The sequence below is a fragment of the Manis javanica genome, chromosome X, assembly GCF_040802235.1.
Source record: "Manis javanica isolate MJ-LG chromosome X, MJ_LKY, whole genome shotgun sequence".
NCBI classification, from domain to species: domain Eukaryota; kingdom Metazoa; phylum Chordata; class Mammalia; order Pholidota; family Manidae; genus Manis; species Manis javanica.
In genome coordinates this window covers 116,804,136-116,820,784 of record NC_133174.1, presented here as the reverse complement: position 1 = coordinate 116,820,784, position 16,649 = coordinate 116,804,136, and the positions used below count along the sequence as shown (strand labels likewise).

Here is a 16,649-nt window from a genome sequence, read left to right as displayed (position 1 = left end):
AAAATAGTTATTTCAGGAGACAAATGTTTGTTTTTGTTAGGAAAATTATCTGAGTGGAACTTTTTTTCCATTGATATGGAGAAATGCCATGTTTATTTACAGTCAGTGAGAACTATTAAGTGGTTCTGCAAATATCCTCACTGGCCATGACTGTTCCCTCATACTTTTCAAATATTCCCATTAGTCCAGGAGTCTCTTGGTTTTAGTAGCTGCATGTAAAAAAGGTCACAGAATCATTCAAACACATTAAGACAGCTTGCATATTTGGTTTGGCAAAGACTTTCTGACAATTATGGAGTACATACACATGCTCATCTATATGATGACCAAATAGGTTTTTCAAAGTTTAAAACAATGCATTTCATTTACATGGCACTCAATAAATATAACTGATTATATCAGTGGAACATTCCACTCTTTTCACATTATATAGCTATGTGTTCAATTCCCAAAGTAATTTCAGTGTAGAATGCACATACCTTGATAGTTCCAGAAGTTGTGGGAACCAGAAAGGAGATAGCTGAATAAAGGTCACCCTTGTAATTCCTGTAAACAAATTAGGCCAAATTATCCTTCAAACATATATACAAGCAGGTCCAAAACAGTCTTTATATGAGGGAAAGGAAAAGACACATGTGGGGTTGGGGTGATGGCAAGTGTGGGGGTTGTAAGACTTCATTTTGCAATTCAATGGGATAAATGGATCAGTTTCTTAAAAGGTCTGCTTGAAACTTAAAACAATTATATTAACTATGCTGCTAATGAAGAATTTCTTAATTAGAGATGAGTAGACCTAGAGGGCCATGGAGTTCTCATCCAAGACAGTCCCAACTTATCACTACATAATTTTTGTTCAATATGTTACTCATTTTGAAATGAAATACCTACAACTTCAATGAGTTTTCACCAATGTAAGCAGTTTATAGTAATTGTAATTCTTATATTAAAATAATCCTTTACAGTTTACAACAAACTTTCATATACAAATTTCATTTAATCCTCAAAATAACTGTTACAAGATTAGAAAACAGGCCCAAAGAGGTTAAATGGTTTGCGCAAAGTCACATATATGGTTAGTGGCAGAGCCAGGACTAGAATCCGTGTTCTGTTTTGGTTTAGTCATCTTTCTAATGTCCCACAGGACTTCCTTTATTCAACAGTTATAAAATTGACTATATGTTTCCATATGGCACTGGGCAACAGGGCAGGAACAGTGCCCTCTAAAGGATCCCGACTATTTTACTCTACTTGAAAGATGAACTTCTCCCTCCGATTTGGATAGTACCCAATATGCTGTTTAACATACGAACTTTAAAAAATCCTTCAGTAGTGTAAATTGGTACAATATTTATGGAAGGCAACCTGTCAATAGGTACCAGAGCCTTAAAAATGCACTCTCATTTGGCTTATTCTACAATTACACATTTATGAGGCAATTATGACAGATGTATGCAAAGACGTATGTATAAGAATTTTTTCATTATTTTTTAATAATAATAAATATTGGGAATTACCTAAATGCCCAATAACTAGAGTTTGGTAAATAAATTAAGAAACAACCATATGATGGATTACTAAATAGTCATTAGAAATAATACAGGACTGTTAAGATATTCATTGTCATTTCACATTAATTTCTACCTCTGTTTTTAATTTGCTGCTTTTAAATCATACTCTATAGATGAGTTGGGGGAGGGGAGAATCATAAATATTTTTCTTTACATATTTGGTTGTTTTTTCACCTCTCTGGGTCTCTGTCTCTATATATACATGTATGTATGCACAGATATATATTTTATTAGCATAGAAATACATTAACAATACACTGATAAACAAAAAAGCACATTATAAAGTATTTACAATGTGAGTCCAGCTTAGAAAAAGATACATATGTATGTAAAACATATGATTTTCTTCTTTCTGTGTACGTATCCTTTCTAATTTTTCTATAATGACTATATTAAAGAGCTATGTTTTAAATTCTTCAAAAATCCATTTTAGAAAAGGCAGTGCAGTTAATTAAAGCAAAAGAAAAAAGGAAAACAAGAAGTTTAAACTTCCAATATTTTACGATTGGCACTTAATTAACCTTATGGTCCCAAGTTATCAATCAAGTAATCCCAAAACCTATTTTTTTAATATTTGAGGCAAAATCTCAGTAGTAAGGGCAAACAACTTAAAATTTTTGCACAGTAAATCAAGACAGAAGATAATATCTAAATGCAATTTTTTAAAATGTAGGTCAATAACATCATTGTCACCTTTGACAAAGATCACCAAGGTGACCTTGTAATGATAATAGAATATTATATTATTACTAATGATATCCATATCCAATACACTATATATAAATCATTCACAATGAACTGAAGTTGTACTCTTGATTAGTTGCAATCTAATTCCAATGTGCATTTTTTATTACTGTTAATGTTTCTCTAAAAAAGATATAGTTCTGCTCAAGTGTTCATGGGGTTCCATAAGAGTGCTATGTTAGAATCTTTCAAGGGAAGACATTTCAGAAAACACTTAGATCTAGATTACAAAACATATTTCTGGCTCTTCTGCCACATATCCAGAGCAAGTCTGTAGAAACTGGCTTCACACCCATCAGGCTGATTCTGCAAGGAAGCTAGCAAAAATGCTGTAACAAATACACTGTCCTATATGCAGCATTTTGCCTTAGTGAGATACACAGAGAACTGGGAAGCAAGAGGGCTTTAAAATGATACAGTTCTCTGCTCACTCCTTAGCTGCCTGCAAACTGAAGGCTTTAGAAGTCTATCTTGCCCATTTATGATTAGAGAAGACCAAGTTCATACGTTGATCTGTATATAAGATACCCCAGGTTACTTGCCATCACTTACCAGTTCCCAACATGTACCACTGCCCTCACCTTTTACCTCTTTATTCCATTCAAGAATTCATAAACAAAAAAGAAACTGTGGATTGTCTTAATACTGTGTGTGGGCTAGCTACCCTTTCAGGAAAAAAAAGTGTTTAATAGGACCATCCTTGAACAGAACCAAATAATGCATACCAGAGGCAAAAAACAGCAGGAGGCACAACTGTTAGAAATGCATCTCACAGAACTGACTATTGGATTTGGAGACAGACTGGAGCCTGCAAGCAGAGTCCTAAATCCAAATCTGAACAGCTCCTTAAGAGATCATCTCATCCAGACTTTAATTAGTGCCACTGCCTCTTGTTTGGTCCTACATAGAGAATAATATTCTACATCTTTCACTTCTCAACCTCCTAAAATGAAACTGCCATCTGAGATGGACTATGCAGATGAAATGCATAGGAGGTGAGCAGAAGAAAAGTCTAAAAGTCTGGTTCAAAAAATACACATATGTATATGAATATGCATATATACAAATATGCATATATGTGTGAATGGATAGGCATATTTCTCAGATGGATTTAAAAAAGCATGATTTCTGTCCATTTGGGAAATGGGATTTTTTAAATCTGTTTTTACCTGTTTCCTTAACCTTTTTTTTACCTGTTTTTCAAAAATGACTCAATTATATACTAACTGTAACTTTAACACCTATATTAACACTTTTTCTATTTTCAAGGGACTTTGGGCTGCATATAGGTCACACTTTATTTTGCTGATGAGTATGTCTTTACATATTGCTCTACATGCTTTGAAAGCCCAGATGCTATTTTTCTAATGAGACGTTTACTCAAAGACCTTGTAGAAAATAATTGTGCTAATAACAGGGACAGTTTCCCCATTGCAGTGATCAGTGCTCTCAGACAATTAATGCTGCAATACTCCAGACTGTCACCTTCTTCCTCAGAGCCTAGAGAACCTCTAGGTTTACATTACTGGCTGCAGCTGCCTCTTTTTTTTTTTTTTTTTTTTTTTGGCAATTTGGGCATTTCTAATGATGAGACCTGCCAAAGCTTGTCAGTCGTATTTTTCTTCTTTTCCATTAGGGGGACTGTGGCTGAAAAGCCAAGTAATCTATAGTCTAACTTCACTTAATTTCTGTACATGACATAAAGAAATATAGTGAGTAATCACTCCTGTTTTACATGAAGCAAATTGCTAGTGCTTTGCACAGCAATATGAAGAAGACTTGACTTGCATAATCTCCCTTGAATATCCTGTTCCAATTCTGACAGGAGAAACTCTGGCTTCCTTGGTTCTCCACTGTGTGAAGGCTAGATTGGTTCAGTGGATCCCAATTATCTTCCCTGTCTGTAGACCTCTTGAAAACAAAACAGCCAGAGAACAGTTGGCCCCAGTTACAACTGGTATATGCTTCTCTCTCCAGCACCATCTCTCATGAGGAGGTTTATCCTCCATGGTATTTACTACCTAAACTTCACTTCAAAGGTAGAAATATTTATTTCATTGGATTTTTTCTTTGCTTTGTAAATATATTTTTTCCATAATGAAAGCTACATAGACTTACAGAAAATTTGGAAAAGACTGAAGGTATAAAGAAAAAAAAATCACCTATTACTCACTGCCCCCAAAAAGTGATCATCTGTTTTAGCACTTCTGTGCATCTTTTTCCAGTCTGTTTTTCCTTCTTACATATTGGACATATATAATTTTGTATTCTGCTTTATTACTTCATAACTTAAATATATTCCTTTTATCATAAAATATTTATAAACATCACCATTAATAGCCATAAATTATTACATTGTCTACATATACCATAAATCACTTAACAAGTACCTTGTTGAACATTTAGTTTCCTTCATTTTTTCCACTATTATGAGTAATGCTTGGTGAAAATCTTTGCAAATAAAACTTTTCCTGTACTTTACATTATTTATTTAAGACAAATTCCCAAAAGTAGAATTACTAGGTCAACTGGTATGAGCCTTTTTAAGGCTTTTGTTGCAAATTGCCAAATCTATACCAACCAGCTAACGTTTCATCATGTTCTTATTATGCATTCATTTGACCAATACTTATTAAAAACCTGCTATGTATCAGGCCCTGTGCTAGGTGATATGGAAGCAGTAGTGAACAAACAGACAAAAGTCCACACACTCATGGAACTAATCTGCTAATAGATTTGATAAATGATAAACAAAAATACAATGTGATACCAGGTAGTGATGAGTAATATGAAGAAAAATAGAAGTAGATAATACATACAAAATGAAGAATCACAATAGGGCTCATTGCCTAGGTCAACCAAGGAAGGCCTCTACAGTTAAGGAACATTTGATCACAGATATGAATGAAGTGAGAAAGTATGCCTATAGGAATCTTGGAGAAAATTTATTTCAGGAAGAGGAAATAGCAACTGCAAAGGTCCTGAGAAACAAAAATGCATGGTATGTTTAAGCAACAAAATGGAGGGCAATGTGCCTAGAATGTCTGAGCAAGATTTGGTGGGGAGAATAGTAAGATGTGTGGCCCAGCAAATAGTCAGGGACCAATTCATGGGGCCTTGTAAGTGTTGCTAAAGATTTTTAAATTATTTTTAATATTTAATTTTAAATGTGATAAGAAGCCAGCCATTAGAGGGCAGAAAGTGGGCACGTCACAAGGTCTTATTTAAGTTTTAAAAGGATCATCCTGGTTGCTGTATGGAAAACTATATGAGGTAAAAAATGTACATAGGGACATCAATTAGGTGGCTATTTCAGTTGTCTAGATGAGAGATGATGGTGATTGGTCTAAGTGTTAGTGATAAATGGCAAGAAAATGATTCAGGCAAAGAACATAGTTTGAAAATAGAGTCAGCAACATTTGTTAACTGGTGGGATGTCAGGTGTAAAACAAGAGGAATCAAGAAAGACTAAGGTTTGGGACTTGAACAATTGCACGGAGCATTATCTTAACAAAACCAACCAAAAAACCCTTGTTTATATTGTTTCTAGTTTGCATTTATTTTGATTATTAAAGATTGAGCTTTTTTCCCCCATTTAGCGGCCATTTTTAATTCCTTGTATGAATAATCTTTTCATGCCCAGACAGCATTATAAAATCCTTTTCTCCCTTAGCTTCGATTTAATTATTTTCTGGTTTGCCTCCTATTTCTCCAATCATATTCTGACTTGATCTCTCTTGAAGGCTCTTCTTATTTCACCAACCTCTTGAGTGTTTCTCAAGGTATCATTCTTGCTTCTCTCCTTACTCTCTACATAATCCCCAGGAGAATTCACCTATTCCTATGATTTTAACTATGACATTGACGGATGACACACAAATCTTTACCTCCAGATGTGATCTTCAGGTCTGTAAATTACAGCTATCACAAACCATCTACATCTGCATGTCTAGATGGTGACTCACATTAACTAAATTCGAACCTGACCTCATTATCCCCATCCAAAATAACTTTTTCTTCTATACTCCCATTGTTGCTTAATGGCATTACCTAACTACCCAAGCCAAAAGGCTCAGAGTCTCTCTCTCTCCCTCACCTTCTAAATGTATTCAATTTCTAAGACCCATTGATGCTTACCTTAAGAATGGCTCTCAAATTTTTCCCCTCCTCTCCATCTTTGCTGTGAGTACCCTGGCTCATACCCTCATAATTGTTCACAGTTGCAACACAGCCTTTTAATTGGTCTCACTGCTACTACTCTTAATCCACTATAATCCATTCTTCATGCAGATGCCATCTGTCTAAAACTCAAAGTTGGTGACACATACCCACCACCTTCACTTTAAAGGTCTTCTTCTAATTCAGTAGATTCTGCTACAATGTAGTACATTGCATGATTTTGGATAAACATCAGAAAAAAACACTATTTTTCATGCAGGAAAATCTAACACATTCATTCATTCATTCAACAAATATGTACTAAGCACCTTTTGTGTGTCAGGCACATAGAAGGAAATAAAATAAGACAATCTCTGACCTCTGTTCCCCAGATCTGGATAGGAAATAAAATGGCACTCTTATCCTGGGTTGGTATTCTCCATTGCTAAATTAGCCTTGTGCCTTTTCAATCCTTTGCCCCATGTGTAATATGGTTCTCCATATTCTCTGACTAAAAAATTCCCAACTGTTCTTTAAATGCCAATTGAAATGACATATCCTTTATAAAACCCTATATACCTTTGTGCTTTCAGAGCATTTGAATTATTCCTCTTCTAGATCATCTGTTACATGAAAAGAAATGTTTATATGTCTGTCTCCCTCCCTAGATGGTAAGTTTTTTAATGTCTTTGTATCACTAGGTAAACAGAGGCATTTAAAACATTTTAATGAATGAATGAAAGAACACATGAAGGTTTTTCATCATGAAGATTGCTTTATGATGTATAAGTAAAATCATGTAATACTGAAATCTTCAGTAAAAGAATAGGCCAGTCCATGAGGTTTGAACAGTGTGGAAAAAACTTGAGACTTCAAGACTCACTGTCCCAGAGCTCTGTGTAAAATTTGATCCTTTTTGTGCCTTTTCAAAAAAAATGCAGTCCCAAGTATTTCGCTAAATGTCTGAGACCAGTGCTCTCCCATTACACCTACTGCTGTTTTACACATTTTCTTAAACATGTTTAATCTATGTTTTACAGAAATATATTGTTAAAATTTTCTTTATTTCATATTAGATTACCCTTAAAATATTTTCCTTGCACTGAATTCTAACTGTTTACATTAAAATTACCTCACTTTCACAAGTTGTCCAACGTTTCATCAAGGCAATATCTCAAATAGGGTAAAAGAACAAAACAATGAAAAAAAATATAGCACCCTTGTGTTAACACTTCATGGATTCTAAACCAAAAATAAATGGTGTCACACCTAAGTGTTGACATTTTATTACACTAACCACGAAAGATAAATCACAAATGCACTAACAACATATGGATACATACACAGGATAAATCTGTAATAAAGAATACCAATCCAGGATGTTGGTATGTTATTTTAGCTCCTACCCAAGATGACTGAAAGATTGTATGAGCCAAGAACAATATAAAGAATAATATTTCACATTATAGTTATAATTCTCTAGGATATACATAAAGAATTGGTCAGATGTAGAAAAAGAAAAGAAAGATAAATCACTACCAGTACTTCAGTGAATGTTCCAGAACTCCCTTTCTCTTAGACCTATATATTATCTCAATTCTTGGAAATTGTTGAAAGAAAGAAAAAGAGAAAGAAAGGAAAGGACTGAGGGGGGAAGATAAGAGTTTTCTCAAGTCTAAGCAATAGACTTAGATGAAGGTATCAATTGGCCAATCAACTGAATAGTCTTCTTCCTCAGAGGCCGCTAGATCTCATTAGTGAAATTAATACTATCCTTTCAAAAAGAGTTTCTTGTTTGACTTGCTTAGCAATGCTGTCCATGCCTCCCTACGTTACTTAAAGCTCTAAACATATCATGAGTCACAATCACAAAAATATATTCATTTTGAGCATAGAGTAAGTAAATAGGTGATGTATGTTTCTGTAAACGAGGCTTGCAAATTCCATGCTAAAAATGTACATATACTTTTTAATGTTCTTTTAGAAAAAAATTCCATCCCCACATACATAAACACAAGCATACTTGGGGGCTAGTGAATAGAGCAGGAGATCACGCATCAATATCACTCAAATGCTTGCAATTAAGCAGAGCAGCTTTAAAAAAAGAAAATCATTAATGCTAAAGGGGGGTAATGCGTAGAGTATAAATTCAAAACGTTCATCAGAGACATCTTGCTGATAGGAATTGAGTTAGCTAGGAACATTTCAGATTTAGAAGGCTTCCAGTCACTGTGTGGTAGTAGTATATTTATACACCTCTATATTTAAACACAGGTGGTAATTAGCAAGATTGAGACACCTTTAATAAGGCATCATCATAGGTGCAAAGGATGTGTAGCATAAGATGAGTTCATTATCAATAACTTTCCTGAATTAATCATCTCTTAGGACATTTAATTTTAAATGTACCTGAAAAAAAAACTGGATTATTGAGATAGTCCATCTGCAGTATCTTTTTCTAATTTCTCGGAACCACTGAAGAGTTCTCTCAAAATGTCTGTATACAGCTGGGACATACGGGTTGTAATATCTAACCACTTGTCCATCTAATCTGGCACCTTCTCTTTGACAGGTGTCTAAACCAGACAGAGGCATTAAAAGTAATATAAATACTTACAATCCACCAATTATGAAAAACCACTCAATGGGGAAATTTTCTCCTTGACCTTAGCCAGTGACTAGATTTCCCCTGAAGTATGCAAACTGACATCAATGTACTTTTATTTTGGCTGCTTTAGAAACCCTCATTCATCTGGGTAGCTGAAAACTACTCAACTGTAATTCCAAACATTAAAATGAAGATGGATTTCTTTTGATATAACCATATAGGGATTGTACTGAAAATTTTATACACACACACACACACACACACACACACACAAAACATGCATCAGCATCCTGAATATTTACAATACCTATTATCTAAGTAGGAAAAATTTTTGAAAAATATACAGTAATTTAAAAAGGGAAACTGAGCCTATAACTCCAGAACATCATTTGGATGAACAGTCAAAATTCATTGATCGGGTATTTGGAACCATCCAGATGATTGACTGGTGTAACATCCAAATGCCAAGCATCTGCTGAAAGGCTACAAGAAATAGACATGACACAGAAGACACAAAACAGGTAGATACTAAGAAGAAGTGTACATTACATGTTTAATGATGATGATTGAATTTTTCATGTTTTACTCAGATACTGTAGTATCACACAGATATAGTTCAAGTAACAAAAATATACCACTTAACAAAAGATATGCAATTTAATACCCAACAACTAGATACTGATATTGCCAACATTTGCTAAAATGCAGAAATGCAAATATTATTTTTTCTAAATTTGTAAGTCACTACTTCATTCTACCATTAATAATTCTGTCTGGGATATTTATCTTTTGAAATTCTAGTCACTTTAAACAAAAATACCTGTGAACTACAGATACAGATATAGATATAGACTTAGATCTCCATTCTTTTTGTCATTACCAAAATCCTCATTGGGAACCACTCTTTCTGAGCCATAATATAGAAATTTGGGTACAGCTATAAATTCACAGAAAAAAAAATACTAGTTTATCAGGATCCATAGCTGATAATATTGCAAAAGGCTTTACATGGATTGCAGTTCAGCTCATACTAGGTTTGTGATTCCAAAATTCAATTTTGTAAATCATAAGCAGCCACAAAAATGTTACAACAGAATATGAGAAACATTAAAAGGCAATTGCCTCATTGTTGACTACTTATCAACTGACAACTTAGTCAATTAAAATTAAAACAATCAGTATGCTTTATGGTGATGGGTAAAATGAGTGTTTCACAGATTTCAGATAAATGTATTCAAATCCATGTGGCTTCTGTAATAAAATAAAAAGTGGGCACAGATATTTTAATAAAATTATTTTTATATTTGAAAAGGAAAAATAACCAATCCTACTGGAAAATTCAAATACTATTTATATTTAACTTCACTGTGATTGTTAACTAGGCTTCTTCAAAGTCTACAAAATCAAAATTTGAAAGAACATACTTTTTTCAATGAAATAGTTATTATGAAACTATTTTATAGCTGTGAATGTCCTCATAGAACAAAATGCTCTGTAGCATACATAAATACCAATAGGAACGCACAGATCAAACCTGTTTCTGTGATTATTTTTAAAGAACTGCTGGAGTATGGATAAAGAGGGTAGCAATAAGATCTTCAGGAAAATGACCGAGATGGCACTGATTTTTGTTCTGCTGAACCATTTATTGCTCGCAAATTCAATTCCCCAGCTTTTTACAGTTACTCTCAGGGACCAACAGGCTGGCATGAAATTAAATTAACAAGCAGGTTCCCATCCTGAATTAGTGACTCCCAGCTGTCTGTCCCGTCTAGTTTCCATGGCAGTAGAAGAATTGGTGGAAAATGAGGTGCAGGAAATTGTAAGAAGCCAACATATCAAACTCTTTAAGTCAATTTCTTTAAACTGATGAATCAGTACTGGGGGTGGAGAGGGGAGGCAGAATTGAAGTTTAAGTTTTTAATTTCCTGGCTCTTTGAAAAGGCCAGTGTGTTTCTGTTTTTGTAATAACTGAGGGATGCAAGCAACATCTCCTTATGTATTCCATAGAAGGCTGTAGGTTTAGGATGGCATTTAGTTCATTTAACATTCTGTATTTTACAGTAACCCAAGAGGTGTTTAAGGTCTTCTATGTGTATTTTTACTTTTGTTTTTCTCTTTTGATATAGATATTAAGATTTATCAGCCTGTTAAATGACTCCAAAACATCCAGAGACTAAGTAAAAAATTCTCTCAACTAGCCAGATGTTTGCTTGCATCATCTCAAACAGCTGGATGGTTGACGGAACTTTTCACTGAGACACAGCCACAGAGACCTGTCATAAGTACCCAGGAAAAAAAAATGAATCTTTGCACATACCTACCATAAACACAGATATGAAGGCTCTGAGTAAGAGCCTCACAGGGGGTGAGCCACTGATCTGAAAAAAGATTAACACATTTTCCTGTGTCCATTTTCCTATAAAATTCTCCACTCATACAATTAGAGTAGGTGGGAATGGAGAACCCAGTATTTCAGAATCATTACATCACATTGAAAACATCATCCAAGAGGTAGTGGTTAGTTGGCATATATGCATGTTTCACCATATGCTATTGTTTACCTAAAGTGGAAGCTTGGACAGGAAGTAAAAGTCAGGGTCTTTTTTTAGTTGTAAATTATCCAAGATTATACTTCAGGTTTAGAAATGAGTCCTAAAATTATGTAAGAATTTAACAGAATTTATTTATCAGATTCAAAATAATTATTCTTAAAATATTAGAGATCCAGCATCAACTGTAAAAATGTTTACTATCTCCAATTAAAACTACTTTTTCTTGATTACATTCAGAAACATTAGCAATGCAATTGATATTTGTTATACAATAATTTTCAGTTTATGCCATCATATTCCAATTTCCTGAGCCTTATTTTCCATGGGTTCGCAGTGTAAGCAGCTTTGTTGGACTTGCTACATTGTACCATAGTACACCTAGCAAACTACAGAATTTCTATACATTATATAAATTGTCATAATGGAGCACCACATACCGAAGAGACACCTATGTTTGGACCATCAAGGTTGTTAGGAATAATCAAAAGCTGTGTGAAACCTTTTATAGCATTCACTCACTCAAACTAAGCACAGTTCTAGCTGGTTCTATTTAACATTTACTTTGCTCAGTTATTTAAAAACCAATGGGAAACAGAAGGAATAGAAATAATACATTAAGCCAAAATTCAGAATGTTTTACCTTTTAAGGAACGGAAAAATTATGGTAAATGTCCATCCAAAATAGTGATTTAGTCTAATACTCAGAATCTGCAAATAATTTAAAGCAGTTATGGGAACAGTTCTGAAATCTGACTCCTTTTAATTTTTTATAATCAGCAACTACATTTCCAGCTATGGATATATACAGTATGCTGTTGATCGGAATCCCCAAATATTATCCCTTAAAATATTCTTCATTATTTAATGTCTGTAGTTGTGTAGTAATCCAGTTCAAACCTTTCTTCCAAATGGTAAATGATGGGAAGCTTTTATTAAGTATGTACAGATTACTACTTCTGAGGGTAAGTTGACAGGAATTTGAAGAAATATATACATATAATTTAATAAAATTACTGTATATATTTTTATGTCCAACAAATGGCATACTCATAAGATTGCTTCTAAATGTGTGTGTGTGTGTGTGTGTGTGTGTGTGTGTGTGAAAGAGAGAACAAGTATGTGAGTACTATAAGAAAATTTGCTTTCATTAAAAATAAGTAATCATTGAATCAAGTATTCAAAGTACTGGTCTTCTTTTGACCTCAGATAAGTAAGTAAGCAGGTAAATAAATAAATAAGTCAATCACTTGTTTGGGAAACCTTAGGGAATTTATTAACCATAATCTATACCAAGCACTTGATACCTCTGCTTAAAGCTGAAACTGATGGCCTTTCAGAAAGAGCAAGCTTTAAGCAAAAATTACATGTATTCTAATTTGCTATGTCTAACATAGAATGGAAAAAAATGTTGTTAGGTAATTAATACTGAGCCTTCTTACCACTTCCAAGTTTTTTTTAGGGTGTCACAGAAAATAAAGTACCACTAAGCCTTCTGTCTTCAGAGGCAACATACCAAAAGCATATTATGCAGCTTGACAATTTAAAGTTGTACAGAATAAACTTGAATGTTGGGCAGTTCTGCCTCAGCAAGAATCTCTGCATTAGCTGCATCAGAAAGATCAGGAAGCTATGATCATGTCAGTGTTATTTACACATATGACAGCTGAATTAAAACACTGAGACTTTTAGAGTATTCAGACTTCCAATTAAGGCTTTTGAATGAAATGGTAATTACATATAATCTGATTTTACTTTTTTTTTTTTTTTTAGCACATCTATATGTTTGAATACTTGGAGCCTCAATCACCTTACAGCACAATGACTCTATGAAGCTTTCTTTCTATCAGCCCCATTGTATATTTTGTCAAATGACATGACTGTTCTTAACTCATAATTGGGACCTAGAACTAAACACTAAATCATGTATTCAAAAAATACTTATTTTTTACTAAGTGTGTGGCATCGTGTCTGTGGAGTAGACTCTATTCGTTTTGTTATGCAAATACTAACATTTCTTTAAAGAGTTGTTTTCCAGAAACACCTGTTTTTCAAAAACAGCATGAGAAACAATCTGAAAACTTTTTAAATAACATTGAGGGCACAGATTAATTTGAGAAATTACCCAAACCCCTTTTCAAGTGCATCCTGTGACTTTCTTCTTTTATCATGAAAAGGTTCCAACATTACTTTGGCACGCTTGAAAGCTTTTAACTATACCCCCCCCAAAAAAAATTTGTGGTAGTAAATTATTTCACACATCTCCAAAAAAGAGTCTTATGAACTTGGACAAAAATGGAAAAAACTGGGATTCTGCTTTTCCAATTACTGACCTAAAGGATCATGTTACACCTTATGAAAATTCTTTTTTCCCCCCCACATTGCAGCTATGGGGGTGGGGTGGGGGTGGTGAGCAAACAAGCAAATGCTTGGTAATCATGGAACAGAATGTAAAGCTGTGGGTCTCCTTTCAATAATTTTTTAAAAAGCCTCTCCTTCTTAGACTGTACCCGTTCTTGGAAGCATTGGAGCACCCTATGCTTCAAACTGAGAATCTTTGGACTAAGAAGATGGACCAGGATATTTCAGCCAAAAGATAATAATAGAGCAGACATTTGCAATGTCTTCTCTACACAGGTTAAGAGTAGCGATTGATACTCACACTGTACTAGTTAATTACAATCATAGAACAACAATCAAAAATTCAAGGAATCTGTCTATGACCTTTACCACAAACGCGATCAATTAAATGCTAATCTAACAGTATCTATTAGAGTCCACTGGGGTGTTCGTTTCCTTTTGGTTTCTGGAACCGAATGGCTAATTTCCCCTCTATGGCACCAGGAACTTCTTTTTGTACTCCTTTGGGCCACCTCAAATACACCTCCTGATTAACATGCCAGAAAAAAAAAACTGGAAAGTTCAGGGTGTCTCCTTACCAGTTGTTTCATATTGAAGATGTAAGAGTTTTTCTACTCACATTAGCATATCACCAGTAGCAGGGACGCAGATCTGCTAAAACCGAAGCTACCAACGGCAGGCACTAGCTGCAAACCAGCCCCCGTCCCCGCCCCTGCTCTCCCGGTGGCGAAATAGATGTCGAGACGACATCTACTAGTGGAGTGAGATCGTCTGGTCTTCGCAATTGTAAACAACCGGCTGCACTAGGTTTGCTGAAATGTTTAAATACCCTCCCGACTGCAAACACATTCACTCACCAAGTCACGCTAACAGTCTCCCCTTCTCCACCTCTAGGAAAAGTATCCTAGAACTGAATTGGCAATTCGCCCGTTGTGGAGTGGAAGAAAGTGAGGTTACACTTCCTCTGGCATGCTTAAAGGGTACTAGGCGCTCAGCAGATGTGCTGGCCGCTGCTAGGTTCCCGGGACCACCTCTCAGGACAAAATGCCAAATACACAAACCCGCGCCGCTGAACTCGTGGTTAAAGCCAACATCGACGGCTCCCAGAGCACCGATGGCTGCGTAATGACTGTCTCCTTTGACAAGATTGGGGTATAGGGAAGAAGCATCGGGTGGGGCCCCAGACGACGTCGGTTAGAAGGAGGTCCTGGAGTTCCTCCCGGAATCCCCGCTGTCCGAGTGAGGTTCCACGAGAAATTCTAAAGCAAACAGGTACTAAAGTGAGTCCTAGCCCCTGGGCATCTTCTTTCAGAGAGATGGCAGGAGGGGGACCCGGGTGGGCGTTCCAGGTGGGAGCTATGCGAGAAGAGGGGTCCTCTTATCTCTTCTCCGACCAAGGACCCCTTCCCCGCTTCTAGGTCCACTTGTTAGAGCACTGGGGCTCTGTGCACAAGCCGGGGCGAGAGCCCCCTTTTAGAACCCGAGGAGTTGGCTGACAAAAAAAAGTGTCGCCTGAGAAGCCCAGGGAGCCCTCGAAAGCAGCGCCCCCAGGGCACACTGGAAGCTTGAACTGCAAACAACGCCGACCTCCCACCTGCCCCGAGGTGGTCCACAGCCCAGGGCCGGCGGAGACCCTGAGAAGAAGGAGCCGAGGTCCTGCCACCTCGGGCAGGTGTCCTAGAGCGGGCGCAGCCCGCCGCTCACGGCCAAGAGCCGCCATCCGCCGCCTGCAGCCTCGGGGTGAAGTTTGCCCGGAGTCCTCAGGGTGAGAGGTTGGGGTGGGGGGTGCGAACCAGAGGGAAGGAGGTGGGGGCCGGGAGAAACGTACCTACCTAGTCCAAGCACAAGTTTCGGTGGCGTCTCCAGGTGCGGTCCTCCGCCCCCTCGCCAGGTGCTCAGCCCCGCCGGGAGCTGCTGGTGCCTGGGACTTCGGGCGTCTCAGCCGGTTCCTGCGGGAAACGACTGTAAATCCACATTACTGTTGGAGCTGCCGCTCGGGCCCCCGCATCGCTTTCCTCTGGCTGGCGGTGGCGGTGCTCTCAGTCGGCAGCCGCCGGGGGCAGGGACCGAACCTGGCTACTGCCGCGCCAGCGGACGATCGCTGCCAAGAGGGTGCTTCTGCCCGGGGTCGTCTGTGAGTGCGAGAGTGTGTACGCGTATGTGTCCGTGAACGAGTGTGCGTGTGTGTGCAAGCACAAGGGGTGAGCTCAGCCCCCGGGGCACTCGGAGGTGAACTCCGGGCTAAGCCGGAGCCCTCCGCGCTGCCGGGTACTGGGCGTCTGCACGGCTGCTGGCTACGCTGATGTTGCCTTGGCCGCCGCCGCCGCGCTCTAAGGCTGGTCGCTGTGGTGCAAAAAATGTTTCTCCGCTACTCGAGACCAAAAAACCTGCCCTGTCTACTGAGCATGCCCGGTTTGACAGCTCCACAGCCGAGGGTTTTTTTTTTTTTCCCCTTTTCCCCAAGACTCCAGGTTTTAGCCGCAGCTGAGAAGGGGGGAGGGAGGAGGAGCAGGAGCAGGAGGAGGGCTGAAGGAGCAGGTAGCGGGCAGAGGAAGGGAAGTCGAGATGAGAAAGATCAGGGTGCTAGAGGGTGGAGAGAGGCAAGGAGAAAACTGGGGATGCGAGCGGAGGAAGGAAATACGGCTCAACAAAATTTAG

General features: G+C 37.3%; 1 protein-coding gene across 3 annotated transcripts in view; it reads right to left on the bottom strand.

The window, feature by feature from the left end:
* The window catches only part of TENM1 (teneurin transmembrane protein 1), a 751,017-nt gene extending 734,653 nt beyond the window's left edge, over nucleotides 1-16,364 (bottom strand). For 2 of the 3 annotated variants that reach the window (XM_037015435.2, XM_037015446.2), the window contains exons 1-2: nucleotides 15,824-16,364; nucleotides 480-546 (exon numbers count right to left, since the gene is read on the bottom strand). The gene's annotated coding sequence lies outside the window, so the exon portion shown is untranslated. Of the gene's footprint in view, nucleotides 1-479; nucleotides 547-15,819 lie in introns of all 3 variants that reach the window. The other variant, XM_037015442.2, reaches the window with a different exon arrangement.
* Between the last annotated feature and the right edge of the window lie 285 nt (nucleotides 16,365-16,649).